Below are 18,863 nucleotides of genomic sequence, written 5' to 3' on the forward strand. Positions count from 1 at the left end.
ATGAATGACGTCCCCCTATCGCTGTGTATGTAGTTCGGCATGCCAAACATGCAGAATAGATTACAGAGACACTTGATGACCGTGGCACTGGTCATGTCTGGGCAGGGAATGGCGAAGGGGAAGTGGGAATATTCATCAATGATATTGAGGAAGTATACGTTACGGTCGGCAGAGGGAAGGGGTCCCTTGAAGTCCAGACTTAGGCGCTCGAATGGCCGTGTGGCTTTGATAAGGTGTGCACGGTCAGGCCTGTAGAAACGAGGCTTGCATTCCGCACAGATGCGGCAGGCTCTGGTCATTGCCCTGACCTCCTCGATGGAGTGGGGCAGATTGCGGGACTTTATAAAATGGTATAGTCGGGTGACCCCTGGGTGACAGAGGTCGTTGTGGAGACCCTGTAATTTGTCCATATGAATGTTGGCACACATTCCCCGCGATAGGGCGTCTGGGGGTTCATTAAGGGCTCCCGGCCTGTACATAATATCATAGTCGAACGTGGATAGTTCGATCCTCCACCTGAGTATTTTGTCATTCTTGATTTTCCCCCTTTGTTTGTTATTAAACATGAAAGCCACCGACCGCTGGTCGGTGAGCAGGGTGAAACGTTTGCCGGCTAGGTAGTGTCTCCAGTGCCGCACTGCCTCCACTATAGCCTGTGCCTCCTTCTCGACAGAAGAGTGCCTGATTTCAGGTCCCTGAAGGGTTCGGGAGAAGAAGGCCACAGGTCTCCCAGCCTGATTGAGGGTCGCAGCTAAGGCAAAGTCTGACGCATCGCTTTCGACTTGAAAGGGAATGCATTCGTCCACTGCACACACTGCAGCCCTTTCAATGTCCTGTTTAATACTGGTGAAAGCCTCCCGAGCTTCAGCTGATAGTGGGAAGGACGTCAATTTAATGAGGGGTTGGGCCTCACCAGAGTAATTGGGCACCCATTGGGCATAATACGAAAAAAATCCCAGGCACCTTTTTAAAGCTTTGGGATTGTGTGGCAGGGGCAGTTCCTTTAGGGGGCGTAATCAGTCAGGGTCTGGTCCAATTACCCCATCTTCCACCACACAGCCGAGGATACAGAGACGGGTTGTGTTGAAGACACATTTGTCTTCGTTGTAGGTTAGATTCAGCTTTAGGGCAGTTTTTTTAAATCTCGCAAGATTTAGATCGTGGTCTTGCTGGTTGTGCCCGCAGATAGTGACATTGTCCAGATAGGGGTAGGTAGCTTGTAGTTTATTCTCGTCAACCATGCGGTCCATCGCACGTTGGAAGACCGAGACCCCACTTGTTACCCCGAAGGGCACTCTGAGAAAATGGTAGAGGCGCCCGTTCGCCTCGAAGGCAGTGTATGGGCGGTCCTCCGTTCTAATGGGGAGCTGGTGATACGCGGATTTGAGGTCGATAGTCGAGAAGACTCGGTATTGCGCAATCTGGTTGACCATTTCTGATATGCGGGGTAAAGGGTAGGCGTCCAGCTGGGTATAAATATTAACAGTCTGGCTGTAGTCAATTACCATCTGTTTCTTTTCACTATTTTTAACTATGACTACTTGGGCACGCCACGGGCTGGTACTGCATTCAATAATGCCTTCCCGCAGGAGTCTGTCCACTTCCGCCTTGATAAAGTGTCTGTCTTCCAGACTGTACCGTCTACTTTTGGTCGCTATGGGCCTACAGTTCGGAGCGAGATTAGCGAATAAAGAGGGCGGGCTGATTTTTAAGGTTGATAGGCCACAGACTGTGAGTGGCGGCTGGGACCCGCCATATGCTAGCGTGACACTTTCGTGGTGGCACTGGAAGTCCAGGCCCAAGATTACATTAACACAGAGTTCTGGCATCACGAGGAGTTTAAAATCCTTGTAGTCCGTGCCTTTTACAGTCAGTGTTACCACACAGTAGCCCAAAATGTCCGAAGTGTGGGGCTTAGCAGCCATAGCAATTCTGCTCCGTGTAGGGGTTACCGTTAATGAGTGCCGCCGTACCAGGCTAGGGTGGATAAAACTCTCGGTACTCCCACAGTCAATTAAACATTTCGTTAAATTCCCGTTTACCTGTATGTCCATCATGGATTTTGTCAACGGGTGTGGCCTGGATTGATCCACCGTGATCGAAGCCACTGTTGGGCCCTGGGCGGCCGTTGAGTCGGGAAAAGATGGCGGACCCCAAGATGGCAGCCCGCACGGCATGCACGAGGCGGTGACGGAGTTGGAAATCGGATTCCCCCTGCAGACTTTGCTAAAATGCCCCTTTTTCTTACATTTGAAGCATGTAGCGTCCTTCGCTGGGCATCGTTGTCTGGGGTGCTTGGCCTGGCCGCAGAAGTAGCATTTCAGGCCTCGAGACATTGCCGCTGTAGTAGGACTCCTGGGTGAACTTCTGTGTGGGGACTCCGGCGGCGTAGAGCTGGTCTGAGACCTGGATGGGGAAGATGGCTGATTCCAAGATGGCGGCCCCCTCGGCGCGCACGAGGCGGTGAGGGCCGCATGGCCGGAAGAATAAGAGTCAGAGTTTTTCTGGGCCACGTCCAGCGATCGCGCAGTGGCCACTGCCTTTTTTAAGTCCAGGACCTCCTTCTCCAGCAGTCTCTGCCGGATATAATTCGATTTGAGGCCCGTGATGAAGGAATCGCGGACCAATTCGTCAGAGTACGCGTTGGCCGTCACGGCCTTGCAGTTACAGTCCCGGACCAGGTCCTTTAGGCCCTGTAAGAAATCGTCCATTGATTCCTCTGGTCGCTGCCTGCGTGTAGCCAACAGATGTCTGGCGTACACTTCGTTTACCAGCCTCTGGTATTGGGCCTTCAGGATAGTGATGGCCTCCGTGTAAGAGGTGGCGTCCCGGATGAACGAATAAATCCGATGACTTACGCGAGTAGTCAGTAGACTCAGTTTATCTACCTCGCTAGCGGATGAGGCCCCCGCGAAGAGTTCGAAGCATTTGAGCCAGTGTCCAAATTGATTTGATGCTTCAGCAGAATGTGGATCCAAGTCCAGACGTCCTGGTTTTAGGAGTCGATCCATCCTAGTATTCTTTAGTGATTAAAATTGATGGGCCTTCAATAACCACAAAACTAGAAGTTATAGACTTAAACAAGTTGGCTTTTAATCACTAAGATCAGAGCTAACATCTCAACATGCCGACTGGTTCACAGGAATGAGTCATACAGATCCTGGGATCTTTATGTAAGAGAAGTCAGGGGCGGAGCCAAGAGCCAAGACCTGGAACCTCCCAGGTTAGTCGGGAAAGAGGAAGTGAAACTATACACAGTGGGGGAAGGTAATATACATGAGTGCAAAACGAATACAGGATCAAGACAAACAGATTTCATTACAGGGACAAAGTAATAGAACCAGTGAAATTTTCAGACTGGGCAGCACCAATAGTCCCGGTATTGAAGCCCGACGGTAACGTAAGGGTGTGTGGTGACTATAAGTTAACAGTGAACAGAGTATCATCACTGGAACAGTACCCCATTCCGAGAATGGAGGACATGTTAACATCGCTCGCTGGGGGAGAAAGATTCAGCAAACTGGACATGAGTCATGCGTATCAGCAGATATTGCTAGATGAAGAATCAAAAAAGTTTGTCACAGTGAACACGCACAAGGGGCTGTTCACGTATGCCAGGTTACCATTTGGTGTCAGTTCTAGCCCAGCAATATTCCAACGGATTATGGAGGGCATTCTGCAGAGCATTCCAAAGGTGGCCGTGTACTTAGATGATATTCTGCTAACAGGAAGTGACGATCAGGATCACTTAAAAACACTGGACAAAGTGCTACAGCGGCTGGAAGAGGCGGGGCTACGCCTGAAACGGAGTAAGTGTAGTTTCATGGAGAAGGAAGTTACATTCCTGGGACATCGGGTGGATGCCACAGGCCTCCATCCATTACCAGGGAAAGTGCGGGCAGTGCAGGATGCACCTGCACCCACCTCAGTGACTGAACTGAAAGCCTATCTAGGGCTCCTGAATTATTATAACCGGTTTCTTCCAAACTTATCGATGCTGCTGGCACCCCTGCACAAACTGCTGAGAAAGGAGGAGCCATGGCGTTGGGGGCCAGAGCAAGCGAAAGCGTTTCAGCAGTCAAAGGAGCTACTTCAGTCCAGCAGGGTGTTGGTGCATTACGATGAGAAGGAGGAGCTGATAATGTCCTGCGACGCATCACCCTATGGAGTGGGGGCAGTGTTGGCCCACCGCATGCCAGATGGAGCAGAAAGGCCCATCGGGTTTGTTTCACGCACACTCACAGCTGCGGAAAAGAACTATTCACAGCTTGATAAAGAGGGGTTGGCCATTATATTTGGAGTAAAGAAATTCCATAAGTACATATATGGGAGGAAGTTTGTAATCAGTACTGACCACAAGCCTCTTATTAGCTTACTGAATGAGATGAAAGCGGTGCCTCAAATGGCATCACAGAGAATAATGAGATGGGCAGTAATACTAAGAGCCTATGAATATGTGATCACGTACAGAGCCGGCAAGGAAAACGGGAACGCGGATGCTCTCAGCCGCCTGCCCCTCTCAAAATCTCCTCGCAGTACTTCCCCTGAGGAGCACATCCTGATGCTGGATCAGGAGATTACTCCCCTGATGACTTCAGCGCAAATGCAGGGCTGGACAGCCAAGGACCCCGTTCTGTCAAGGGTCCGTGAGTATGTGTTGAAAGGCTGGCCAGATCACCGTGAGGGACCGGAGTTCGCGCCGTACAGACAGAAACAGCACGAGCTCAGTGTCCAAGATGGATGTGTGCTATGGGGAGCACGCATCATAGTCCCAGAGTGGGGACGCTCTACTTTGATGGAACAGTTGCATCAATCGCACCCAGGAATGACTAGAATGAAAGGACTGGCTAGGAGCTACCTGTGGTGGCCTAACTTGGATGCTGAAATTGAGTCAAAGGTAAAGTCATGCACTATATGTCAGGAACAGAGGAAAGCACCTGCCGGGGCACCACTCCATCCCTGGGAGTGGCCCAGCAAACCCTGGAGGAGAATTCACATAGACTATGCGGGGCCTTTTATGGGCAAAATGTTTTTGGTGCTGGTTGACGCTCACTCAAAGTGGATCGACGTTTATCCAGTGAGCTCTGCAACGACTGATGCCACACTGAATTGTCTCAGGAACAGCTTCAGCACGCATGGTATTCCAGAAATGATTGTATCCGACAATGCACAGTGTTTTGTTAGTGAAGGGAGCAAAGAATTCATGGTAAGGAATGGAATCACACATGTCACCTCGGCTCCATATCACCCAGCCTCAAATGGGTTAGCCGAGCGAGCCGTGCAGACTTTTAAGGAGCTCATGAGGAAGAGCTCAGGTGACATCCTGGAGACCAAGCTCAATAGAGCCTTGTTTAATTATCGTATAACACCCCAAGCTACCACGGGGCTTTCTCCGGCTGAGTTGATGATGGGGAGAAAGTTGCGGTGCACGTTAGACCTGATACACCCAGATCTCAAAAGCAAGGTTGAGACAAAACAAACAAACCAAAAAGCGTACCATGACAAACATACTAAAGCTCGCCATTTCGCCATAGGGGACTCTGTGTACACCCGGAACTTCGGTTATGGACCTAAATGGATACCAGGACTAATCCAGGACATTACAGGACCTGTGTCGTACTCCGTGTTACTAGGGGATGGTCGAGGGGTTTGTCGGCATGTGGATCAGCTTTTCAGCCGGCAGCAGGGGGAACTGCTTCAGATGGAACAAAGGGCAGTAGAGGAGGCTGTTCCAGGACCCAGCATGGCTTATAAGGTGCCAGTGGACACTGGTACTGCCAGGCCACAGCGGGACAGAGTAAAACCAACATCAGAGACTACTCCAATCTCAAGTGCGAATGAATCTGAGAATCCACCACAAGTGGAATTAAGACGTTCACAAAGGATTCGCAAGCAACCAGAAAGACTTATACAAACCTATTAAATTAGTCAGGGGTTAACCATGGAGCATACTGGTTAATTAAAACGTAGCACCTAGTAAGGGTTATTGTTTAAGAATTGCATACGGCAATCTTAAGGGGGGAGGAGTGTAGTAACCTGGGAGGTTATGAGTAACCTGATCCACCAGGTGGTGCTGTGGCAATTGCTCTCCTGAGTTAAGTCTGATCTGTACTGTTGTACTCTTTGTTTTTGCTGCCTCATGGCAGAAGCTTTTATGTGCAAGGGTTGATTAAACCATGTTACGGAGTTAACCGGTGTCTGTCTCCATCTATGGCCACCTCAAGATAGCACAATGAGTCCAATGCTAGAGATAGATTGCATGGAAAAACAAGAAATCCAGCAAGAGAATCATTTACATGAGTTTCAAACATGTAATGAGACCATTACTGGGTCCACAGCCCAAAATGGCTTTGTCACAAAGTGCGGCACGAGTTCGAGCTGGCCCAGGTGCCTACTGGCCCAGTTTTACGATGAACTCTCACTCCCAATGAGGCTCTGCACGAGGACTGAAGCTTTGCGAAGTATATCCCTACATCCTTAGGGGTACGATGGCTGGTGTGTGCTGACCTCAGCAAGGAAACCTAGAAACATAGAAACATAGAAGATAGGAGCAGGAGTAGGCCATTCGGCCCCTCGAGCCTGCTCCGCCATTCAATGCGATCATGGCTGATCATCCAAATTCAGTACCCTGTCCCTGCTTTGTCCCCATATCCCTTGATGCCTTTAGCCTTAAGAAATATATCTAACTCCTTCTTGAATATATTTAATAAGTTGGCCTCAACTGCCTTCTGTGGTAGAGAATTCCACAGGTTCACCACTCTCTGGGTGAAGAAATTCCTCCTTATCTCAGTCTCAAATGGCTTACCCCTTATCCTTAGACTGTGACCCCTGGTTCTGGACTCCCCCACCATCGGGAACATCCTTCCTGCATCTCGTCTGTCTAGTCCTGTTAGAATTTTATACGTTTCAATGAGATCCCCTCTCATTCTGCTAAACTCTAGTGAATATAAGCCTAATCGACCCAAACTCTCTTCATACGTCATTCCTGCCATCCCAGCTATCAGTCTGGTGAATCTTCGCTGCACTCCCTCCATGGCAAGAACATCCTTCCTCAGATAAGGCGACCATAACGGCACACAATACTCAAGGTATGGTCTCACCAAGGCCCTGTACAACTGCAGCAAGATATCCTTGCTCCTGTACTCGAATCCTGTCGCTATGAAGGCCAACATACCATTTGCCTTCTTAACCGCCTGCTGCACCTGCATGCTTACCTTCAGCGACTGGTGCACAAGGACACCCAGGTCTCGTTGCACTTCCCCTTTTCCCAATCTATTGCCGTTCAGATAATAATCTGTCTTCCTGTTTTTGCCACCAAAGTGGATAACCTCACATTTAGCCACATTATAGAGTAACATAGAAGATAGGTGCAGGCGTAGGCCATTCGGCCCCTCGAGCCTGTTCGCCATTTAATGAGATCATGGCTGACCATCCAAATTCAGTACCCTGTCCCTGCTTTCTCCCCATATCCCTTGATCCCTTTAGCCTTAAGAAATATATCTAACTCCTTCTCAAATATATTTAATAAGTTGGCCTCTGCCATGCTTCTGCCCAATCACCCAACCTGTCCAAATCATCCTGGAGTTTCTCTGCATCCTCCTCACAGCACACACGCCCACCCAGCTTTGTGTCATCTGCAAACTTGGAGATATTACATCTAGTTCCCTTGTCTAGATCATTAATTTATATTGTGAATAGCTGGGGTCCTAGCAGGGAGGGGGTCAGCGTGTTATAACAACTGGATTAGAGAGGGGAAAATTGCTCAGGGTTTCTGCTGCTGATCCCTATCCAGTGAGACCTGCAGGAAATGTGTAATGTGAATATTGGCTAAGGACAGGATCCGGTTGGACTATGATGACTCCCTCCTCCCCAACCGCCACCCCCCCCGCCCATATTGAGTAGCATCACTGTTTGGGCCTAGACATGAAGAGTCACCACTTTGGTGAGGTACTAAGGGGTAACCAACATCTGTGCAGAGCAGTACCTCAGCAAGGAGACAACACCTACTGGAAAGGAGATGGGGAGGTGAGGTGGGGAATGGGCAGGCAAAGAGCAAAAATAAAGCTCTTTCCCACGGTGGGCTATCCACTCAAGCTGCCTCTCTAATGGTTACATGTTTATATTTTTTCCGAAAGAAAAAGCAAAGGCCGCTTCCTCTGGTGCTACTTGAGTCTGACTCTCCTGCTCAATGGGGAGTCGGACACGTGCAGGGTCCTAGTGCTGGCTGGCTTTAGCTCTCCTGACTGCTGCAAAATGTTACACCAGCATTAACTGAGCTGGCTCTTGGGGACTGAGTGCAACCAGTAAACACACATCTGAATAAATTATTAAATGAGAAAGAAAAGACTTGCATTTATATGGCAGATTTCACAACCTCAAGATGTCCCGAAGCACTTGTGAAGTTTAGTCACTGTTGTAAATGTAGGAAAAGCAGCAGCCAATTTGCACACAGCAAGCTCCCACAAATAGCAATGTGATAATGACCAGATAATCTGCTTTAATGATGTTGGTTGAGGGATAAATGCTGTCCAGGACACTGGGAAGAAGAAGAACAACAACAACAACTTGTATTTATATAGTGCCTTTGGTCACAGAGTCACAGTCATAACAGCACAGAAAGAGGCCATTTGGCCCATGGAGTCCGTGCCAGCTCTCTGTAGAGCAATCTGTAGTCAGTCCCATTCCCCCGCTCTATCCCCGTAGCCCTGCAAGTTTATTTCTCTCAAGTGCCTATCCAGTCTCCCCTTGAAAACATTGAGTGTTTCCACTTCCACCACTTCCGTCAGCAGCGAGTTCCAGGTCCTCACCACTCGCTGTGTAAAAAAGTTTTTCCTCACATCCCCCCTGTATCTCTTGCCCAAAACCTTAAATCTGTGTCCCCTAGTCCTTGTACCATCAACTAGTGGGAACAGCCTTTTCCCATCTAGCCTATCCAAACCCGTCATAATCTTGTACACCCTTCAACCTCCTTTGCTCTAATGAAAACAAATCCAGCTTCTCCAACATGTCCTTGTAACTAAGACCCCCCATCCCCGGCACCATTCTGGTAAATCTCCTCCGCACCCTCTCAAGGACCTTCACATCCTTCAAAAAGTGTGGTGACCAGAACTGGACGCAATACTGCAGTTGTGGCCTAACCAGCGCTTTATAAAGGTTCATCATAACTTCTCTATTTTTGTACTCAGTACCAATATTTATGAAACCCAAGATCCTATATGCTTTATTAACCACTCTCTCAATATGTCCTGCCACCTTCAGGAACCTATGCACATTAACTCCCAGGTACTCTGTCCCTGCACACTCTTTATTACTGTGCCATTAAGTGTATATTGCCTCTCCCTGTTCCTTCTGCCAAAACGCATCACCTCACACTTCTCTGTATTAAATTCCATCTGCCACTTGCCTGCCCATTCTGCTAGCCTTTCTATGTCCTGTTGCAGTCGATTAATATCATCATCATTGTTTGTCACATCCCCAAGTTTGGTGTCATCAGCAAATTTAGAAATTATACTTTGTATTCCAATATCCAGGTCATTTATATATATCAAAAAAAGCAGTGGCCCCAGCACTGACCCTTGGGGCACACCACTGTCTACCATCCTCCAGTCTGAAAAACAGCCATTTACCACAACTCTCTGTTTTCTGTCCTTAAGCCAATTCCTTATCTAAGCTGCCACTGACCCACCTATTCCGTGAGCCTCAATTTTGTAAACCAGCCTTCTATGTGGTATATAGCCCCTTTAACATAGTAAAACATCCCAAGGCGCTTCACAGGAGTGTTAAAAGACAAAAACATTTGATACCGAGCCACATAAGGAGAAATTAGGGCAGGTGACCAAAAGCTTGGTCAAAGAGGTAGGTTTTAAGGAGAACGCCCGTGCTCTTCTTCGAAATTGTGCTATGGGATCTTTTATGTCCACCTGAGAGGGCAAGATGGGGCCTCGGGTTAACGTCTCATCCAAAAAACGGCAGCTCCGACAGTGCAGCGCTCCCTCAGCACTGCACTGGAGTGTCAGCCTAGATTTTGTGCTCAGGTCTCTGGAGTGGGACCCACTACTTTCTGACCCACAGTGCTACCAAAAGAGCCACAGCTAACACTTGACGAAACACCACTGGGAATGACAGCAAAAGCATCCCGTCCCAGTCCCGGAAGTGTTGTACAAATGAGCAACTCCGCCGTCCCACAGCTCCGCTGATGACACGGCAACTATCTGACTTCACAAATCTGCTTGATTCAATCTCTGATAAAGGGCCGAGGTAGCTTACTAAATGTTAACTAAGTGAAATACCAAAGCAGCAAATACTTGAAAAATGACACAACGTAATTCCACTTTTACGTTATCTCATAAATGGAATATAATGGGTTACACATGCGACGATTCACTGATAAGGATCACCTATCACAACGCACTCATGACTGCGTTGCTCATGCCTCAAGAGTTCTAGGTATTTCACACTTATTCATTACGTGTCCTCTGTTTATCAAGAGGACTTATTTCTAATAACAGTTTAAACCACAGGGATTGGTTTGGCAGACTGGGAGTTTTCCAGTTTAAAAGTATGTGTTTCCTGGCTCCAACCAGCACTCTATCATTCACTTAGTATGTGTCTCACACTGGGATGTCATACAGTTGGCCCAGTCAAAGCAGCAAAGACGCGCTGGTAGCACAGTGCTGATTATATGCTGTTCATCAACTTTATCTTTCACGCAACGCTCATTAATAGAGCGTTATTAATTGCTTCATGTCACAAGTTCTCCCCTCACCCTCCTGCACACGAAGCCCAATCCTTCGTTATCAGGCAGTAAATACAAAAAAACAGCTCAAGTGGGTGACCTTTGGCCTATTAACTGAGCGAGAGCAGCTTTTTTTTTTGCCTTGTGCTTTTGACGAGGGTTAGGTTTCGGTTACAGGGCAGAGAGGGAATACTTTCAGCAGAGCAAACTGCTTCCTCAGATAATAAAGTGAATCCTCCCACACTTCGGGGTTGAGGTTGCGCTGTGTGATATTAGTAAGAGCCCGCTGGTTGTGTTTTCAGGCTTTGTTCAGATATATCTCACCTGCTTACCCATTTCCATAAGCCGCTTTATATACACAACATCTGATAATGTTACGATGGCAAAATACTGCGGATGCTGGAAATCCGAAATAACAACAGAAAACGCTGGAAAAACTCAGCAGGCCAGGCAACATCTGTGGAGAGAGAAACAGAGTTAACGTTTCAGGTCGAAACCCTTCTAAAGACCTGAGAAAAAAAAGGCAGGAAATGAAAAGATTAAAAGAACATAAGAACATAAGAACATAAGAAATAGGAGCAGGAGTAGGCCAATCGGCCCCTCGAGCCTGCTCCGCCATTCAATAAGATCATAGCCGATCTGATCCTAACCTCAAATCTACTTTCACTCTCCATCCCACCCGAACCCATGTGATCTCCCGGGAGAGGCGAAAAACCAGATAAAAAACCCAATGGCCAATTTGGGAGAAAAAATCTGGGAAATTCCTCTCCGACCCATCTAGGCGATCAAAACTCGTCCAGGAGATCACTCTGTCCCTATATTTCCTGCAGTACCTACCTTCTGTAAGAGGTGATCTCCACCCCAGCCAGGAACAGGCCCAATTTACTCTTGAAGGACTCCTAGCTGGCAGCCTGTTCCCGAGGTCTCCACTAATCCCTGTGAATAGAACCATCTCCTGAAATCTAACACAGAATTAGAACACAAGAAGTAGGAGCAGGACTAGGCTACACGACCCCTGGGCCCGCTCCGCCACCCACAGGGCCATGACCATTCCGAACCTAGATTCATGTCCGATTTCCTGCCCGCACCCCGTAACCCCTAATTCCCTTTACTTCTAGGAAACTGTCTATTTCTGTTTTAAATTTATGTAATGATGTAGCTTCCACAGCTCTCTGGGGCAGCAAATTCCACAGGCCTACCACCCTCTGAGTGAAGAAGTTTCTCCTCATCTCAGTTTTGAAAGAGCAGCCCCTTATTCTAAGATTATGCCCCCTAGTTCTAGTTTCACCCATCATTGGGAACACCCTCACCGCATCCACCCGATCAAGCCCCTTCACAATCTTATATGTTTCAATAAGATCGCCTCTCATTCTTCTGAACTCCAATGAGTAGAGTCCCAATCTACTCAACCTCTCCTCATATGTCAACCCTCTCATCCCCGGGATTAACCGAGTGAACCTTCTTTGTACTGACTCACAGAATCACACAGAATCACAGAAACCCCACAGTGCAGATAGAGGCCATTTCGGCCCATCGAGCCTGCACCGACACATATCCCACCCGATCCCCGTAACCCCTACACCAACACATATCCCACCCTATCCCCGTAACCCCACGTATTTAATCCCCCTAACACTAAGGGTCAATTTATCATAGCCAATCATCCTAACCGAGAGCAAGTATGTCTTTTCTTAAGTATGGACACCAAAACTGTACGCAGTATTCCAGGTGCGGTCTCACCAAAGGAAGTTTGGGGGCTGGGAAATGGGGGAGGGGATGAAAGAGCAGAACTTCTTCAAGGTGGGCATTCCTAGAAGAGGGGTGGCAGTGATAATGTTGCTTTGTCTGAGGGAGTCAAACAGAAACGTTTCTTACTGCAATACCTTGCTGCCTTTGATACGAGCCCTCATGTTCTCATAGTCTACGGCTATTGGAAGACTGATCATTCTAACAGACTGCATGACTTTGGCTATAGACTACAAATCAAGATTATTAAAAGTAAAGGTTAAACAGTTGCATGAATTAACTACAGCAGATTTCACTAGGTTACAGAATTTCTAACTTCCACCTCCTTGGATGTACAAAACACAACAAAAGATGCGGCACGTCACTAACCCTCTTAGCAAACCTGGACCACTGTCTGTATAATAAAACTTATGCAACAAAAATAACAACTTGTATTTATATAGCACCTTTAACTTAGTAAAATATACCAAGGCGCTTCACAGGAGCGTTATGAAACAAAATTTGACACCGAGCCACATAAGGAGATATTAGGACCAGTGACCAAAAGCTTGGTCAAAGTGGTAGGTTTTAAGGAGCATCTTAAAGGTGGAGAGAGTGGTAGAGAGGCGGAGAGATTTAAGGAGGGAATTCCAGAGCTTAGGGCCGAGGCAACAGAAGGCATGGCCACAAATGGTGGTGTGATTAAAATCAGGGATGTGCAAGAGGCCAGAATTGGAGGAGCGCAGAGATCTCGGAGGGTTGTAATACTGGAAGAGGTTACAGAGATAGGGAGGTGCGAGGCCACGGAGGGATTTGAAAACAAGGATGAGAGTTTTAAAATCGAACCGTTTTCGGACTGGAAGCCAGTGTAGGTCAGCGAGCAGAGGTTTGATAGGTGAACGGGACTTGGTGCGAGTTAGGATATGGGCAGCAGAGTTTTAGAGGAGCTCAAGTTTACAGAGGGTGTAAGGTGAGAGAGCAGGCAGGAGAGCGTTGCAATAGTCGAGTCTAGTGGTAACAAAGGCATGGACAAGGGTTTCAGCAGCAGATGAGCTGAGACAAGGGCATCGAAGGGCAATGTTACGGAAGTAGATGGTCTTGGTAATGGAGAGGAATGGGGTCAGAAGCTCTGTTCAAATAGGGCACAAAGGTTGCTACATCAAACTTTAGTCTAACTACCACGGAGACTCTTTGGCCTAGAAATATGCAGTGGGGTGCAGGATGCATGACCTGGTCCTGAATGGTGAGGCCCAAGCTGCCCCCGCTATTAGGCCTCTGGCCTCATTTCAATGGAGCCGGCATGGTGGGAACAGTCAGTCGGCGCAGAGGAGGCCAAGTTCAAGCCTTCTTCTTCTTCTTCTTCTTCTTCTTCTTCTTCTTCTTCTTCTTGGGCAGTCCCTCGGAACCAAGGATGACTTGCTTCCACATTAAAAATGAGTTCTCAGGTGGCTGATGAGTCCAATGCGGGACCTACAGTCTCTGTCACAGGTGGGGCAGACGGTGGTTGAAGGGGCAGGTGGGTGGGGTGCTTGTGTTGACGTGCGCTCCTTCCGCTGTTTGCGCTTGGCTTCCGTTTGCTCCCGGAGAAGAGGCTCGAGGTGTTCGGCGCCTTCCCGGATGCTTCTCCTCCACTTTGTGCGGTCTTGGGCCAGGGATTCCTAGGTGTCGGTGGGGATGTTGCACTTTTTCAAGGAGGCTTTGAGGGTGTCCTTGAAGTGTTTCCTCTGCCCACCTGGGGCTCTCTTGCCATGTTGGTGCTCAGAGTAGGGCGCTTGCTTTGGGAGTCTCGTATCAGGCATGCGGACAATGTGACCCGTCCATTGGAGCTGATTGAGCATGGTCAAAGCTTCGATGCTGGGGATGTTGGCCTGAGTGAGAACACTGACGTTGGTGCACCTATCCTGCCAATGGATTTGCAGGATCTTGCGGAGGCAGCGTTGGTGGTACCTCTCCAGTGCTTTGAGTTGCCTGCTGTACATGGTCCATGTCTCTGAAGCATACAGGAGGGTGGGTATCACTACAGCTCTGTAGACCATGAGCTTGGTGCTGGGTTTGAGGTCCTGGTCTTCAAACACTCTCTTCCTCAGGCGACCAAAGGCTGCACTGGCACTGCTAGTGTCACAGTGGCCCTCAGGTAAGTAGGGCCGGGTGGGCGAAGGGCGGATCGGAGGCCAGGATTGGAGGCAGGGGTCAGGATCGGAGGCTGGCTGGCCAGGATAGGGGAGGATCGGAGGCTGGGGAGGGTGAGGGGTGAGGATCGGAGGCTGTGGGGTGGGTCGGAGGCCAGGTGTCGGGATCGGCAGCGAGCTTTCATTATACATGGGGCCAGGAGGAGCACTTCTGCTCCCCCAGGCTCCACATTCAGGTAAATACATTTGAAAAACTTACCTTTTGAGGGGCAACAGATCACAAGGTCTGGTTTTACTGAGTGTAACTGACACTGATGCCAGCTACCTCAGGGCAAGCCAATCTTGCAGTGGGGCCCTCAAAAAGCTGCTAAGCACCTTATTTGCATCTGCAAAGGGATTACCACCTGTTTCAGGCATGGGCCCTGGACCCCTATTTCTTTTCCTTCACCAATATGGCAGGTGGTGCACTTCCAGCCAGAAATGTGCACGCTCTTCCGGCCAACCATATTGGGGGCTTAGTAGGCTAGTTAGTGCCCAAATAACAGGCACTGCGTGGCTAAGTTTATAGGCCTATGTGTCACTTCCACACAAGCTGCATTACAGTGATATCAGAAGAAGTGGTGAACTACAGCGAAACTATCCAAGGCTATCCACATGGTGTGTAGAACGACCGCCATGCTAAATGGGATGGATTCATAACAGATATAGCAGCTCAAAACTGGGCATCCATGAGGCACTGTGGGCCATCAGCAACAGCAGAATTGTATTCCACCACAATTTGTAACCTCATAGCCCGGCATATCCCGCACTCTACCATTACCATCAAGCCAGGTGAAAATCACCGGTTCAATGAGGAGTGTAGAAGAACATGCCAGGAGCAGCACCAGGCGTACCTAAAAATGAGGTGCCGACCTGGGGAAGCTGCATCACAGGACTACATACATGCTAAAAAGCAGAAGCAGCATGCTATAGACAGGGCTAAGCTATCCCACAACCAATGAATCAGATCAAAGCTCTGCAGTTCTGCCACAGTAAGTCGTGAATGGTGGTAGACAATTTAACAACTAACGGGAGGAGGAGGCTCCATGAACACCACCATCCCCAATGATGGTGGAGTCCAGCACATCAGTGCGAAAGACAAGGCTGAAGCATTTGCAACCATCTTCAGCCAGAGGTGCCGAGTGGATGATTCATCTTGGCTTCCTCCTGAAATCCCCACTATCACAGATGCCAGTCTTCAGCCAATTCGATTCACTCCACATGATATCAAGAAACAGCTGAGCGCACTGGATACAGCAAAGGCTGTGGGCCCTGGCAACATCTCTGCTGTCATGCTGCAGACTTGTGCTCCAGAACGAGCCGCGCCTCTAGCCAAGCTGTTCCAGTACAGCTACAACACTGGCATCTATCTGACAACGTGGAAAACTGCCCAGGTATGTTCTCTCCACCAAAAGCAGGACAAATCCAATTTGGCCAATAACCACCCCATCAGCCTACTCTTAATCATCAGAAAAGTGATGGAAGGTGTCGTCAACAGTGCTATCAAGCAGCACTTACTCACCAATAACCTGCTCACTGATGCTCAGTTTGGATCCCGCCAGGACCACTCGGCTTCAGACCTCATTACAGCCTTGGTCCAAAAATGGACAAAAGAGCTGAATTCCAAAACAGGTGAGGGGAGAGTGTCTACCCTTGGCATCAAGGCAGCATTCGACCGAGTGTGGCACCAAAGAGCCCTAGTAAAATTGAAGTCAATAAGGATCGAGGGAAAACTCTCCACTGGCTGGAGTCAGACCTAGCACAAAGGAAGATGGTTGTGGTTGTTGGAGGCCAATCATCACAGCCCCAGGACATCACTGCAGGAGTTCCTCAGGGCAGTGTCCTAGGCCCAGCCATCTTCAGCTGCTTCAGCAATGATGTTCCCTCCATCAAAAGATCAGAAGTGGGGATGTTCGCTGATGACTGCATTGTTCAGTGCCATTCGCAATTCCTCAGATATTGAAGCAGTCCATGCCCACATGTGGCAAGACCTAGACAACATTCAGGCTTGGGCTGATAAGTGGCAAGTAACATTCTTGTCACACAAGTGCCAGGCATTGACTATCTCCAACAAGAGAGAGGCTAACAACCTCTTCATGATATTCAATGGCATTACCATCATCGAAACCCCCACCATCAACTTCCTAGGGGTCACTATTGACCACAGAAACTTAACTGGACCAGCCACATAAAGACTGGCTAAAAGGGCATGTCAGAGGTTGGGTATTCTGCGGTGAGTGAATCAACTCCTGACACTCCAAAGCCTTTCCACCACCTACAAAGCACAAGTCAGGAGTGTGATGGAATACTCTCCACTTGCCTGGATGAGTGCAGCTCCAACAACACTCAAGAAGCTCGACACCATCCAGGACAAAGCAGTCCGCTTGATCAGCACCCCAACCACCACCTTAAACATTCACTCCCTCCACCAGGGTGGCTGCAGTGTGTACCATCTACAAGATGCACTGCAGCAACTCGCCAAGGCTTCTTCAACAGCACCTCCCAAACCCGCAACCTTTACCATCTAAGAGGACAAGGGCAGCAGGCGCATGGGAACACCACCGCCTCGAAGTCACACACCACCCTGACTTGGAAGTATATCGCTGTTCCTTCATCGTTGTTGGGTCAAAATCCTGGAACTCCCTCCGTAACAGCACTGTGGGAGAACCTTCACCATACGGACTGCAGCGGTTCAAGAAGGCTGCTCACCACCACCTTCTCAAGGGCAACTAGGGATGGGCAATAAATGCTGGCCTTGCCAGCGACGCCCACATCCCGTGAATGACTAAATAATAAAAAAATACTTTCCATCCATTTTAGAGTTCACTCAGGAACTAAGAAAGGAACTATGTATCTTTCACAATTGAAATAATATTGTCAAACATACACAGGATTTAAAACACATTAGGATGCCTGGAGCCAGGAGACCACAGCTCCTCATGTGCCAGAAGTTTCAAATTGAGCTTGGCTCCTTCCTGGAATCAAGTTAAATTCTTTTAACACTTAGATAGACCACAAGATTTTTTCTCATCTATTGGAGAATTTTCTCTTACTTGACTACTTTCAGAACAAAGCATGCAGTTAAACAATCAGCTTCATTTAACCTCTCGAACTGTTGAGGAACACTAGGCCAATTTCCCGAGTGGTGCGGAACCTCAGCTGCTGGCCACGTTTACCAGGAAAATCGGACCTACTGTTTCATCACAGCCTGTTTAACAGTAGGAGTGAATATGCCAGATGAGTTATATGAGGCTGCATTATTTTCAAATGAATCCGTTTTTCACCCTGGAAATACTGAAAAGAAAATGAAAATAATGGCCCAGAAATTCGGGTCTCCACGGGTGAGTACGCACGGGGTACTCACGCATAGGCCCAACGAAAGTGCTGGTTTCATGCATGCACTGCGCATGCGCAGGAAACCGGAACTTCCGTTCCCTTGAAAGAAGGGGTTGACAGGTGGAATGCGTGCGCCGGAGGGGCAGCGCGTGCGCATCGAACTTACGTTTTTTATGCAGGGTTCTCCGGGAGGGTAAGTCTCCAGCAGTTACACTTTTAAAAAGCAGGCGCAAGGCCTGCTTTTAACAAGGTAAGTGGTGAATTAATTAAAATTAAAACATTTTTTCCACAGGTTTATTATTTTTAAATACTTTAAAGAAAGGTAAGTTTATTTTTAGCCCCGTTAGAAAATGTAATTAACTTTTTCAAAAATTTAAATTATTGTTTAAAATAGTTATTTCATGTAATTTATAGTTATTTTAAAAATGTGATTTAAAAAAAAAATTATTTGAAGTTTTAATGATTTTTGGGGCTTATAGTATTTATAGGTTTGACAGCTCTTCCTGTCAAACTTATGAATGAAGCATTCCCTGCTACCATTGGCTCTCCATGGCCCACATGATCCCAGGGGACGCATTGAACTAACTGCACCCCTGGGATATGCAAGCACTGCGTGCCGGCAGTTGGAGGAGGCCCAGGATCGGAATCCCATGCGGGCCCACAGCTCAACGGCCAGCGCACTAGGTAAGTGCAGGTCGGGGGCTTGCACCTGCGGGAAGCCTCCAACCCGAATTTTTGGGCCAATGTATCTTGGATAAAATGGTGTCAGCCGGGGCTCAGTGGGCGGCACACCCCCCTCACCTCCGAGTCAGGCGGCTGTGGGTCCATAATCCCACTCCAGGGACTTGAGCACAAAACCTAGGCTGATGCTCCAGTGCAGTGCTGAAGGAGTGCTGCAC

Source organism: Somniosus microcephalus, chromosome 2, assembly GCF_052327205.1.
Source record: "Somniosus microcephalus isolate GS21.2 chromosome 2, FLI_Smic_1.0, whole genome shotgun sequence".
NCBI lineage: Eukaryota > Metazoa > Chordata > Chondrichthyes > Squaliformes > Somniosidae > Somniosus > Somniosus microcephalus.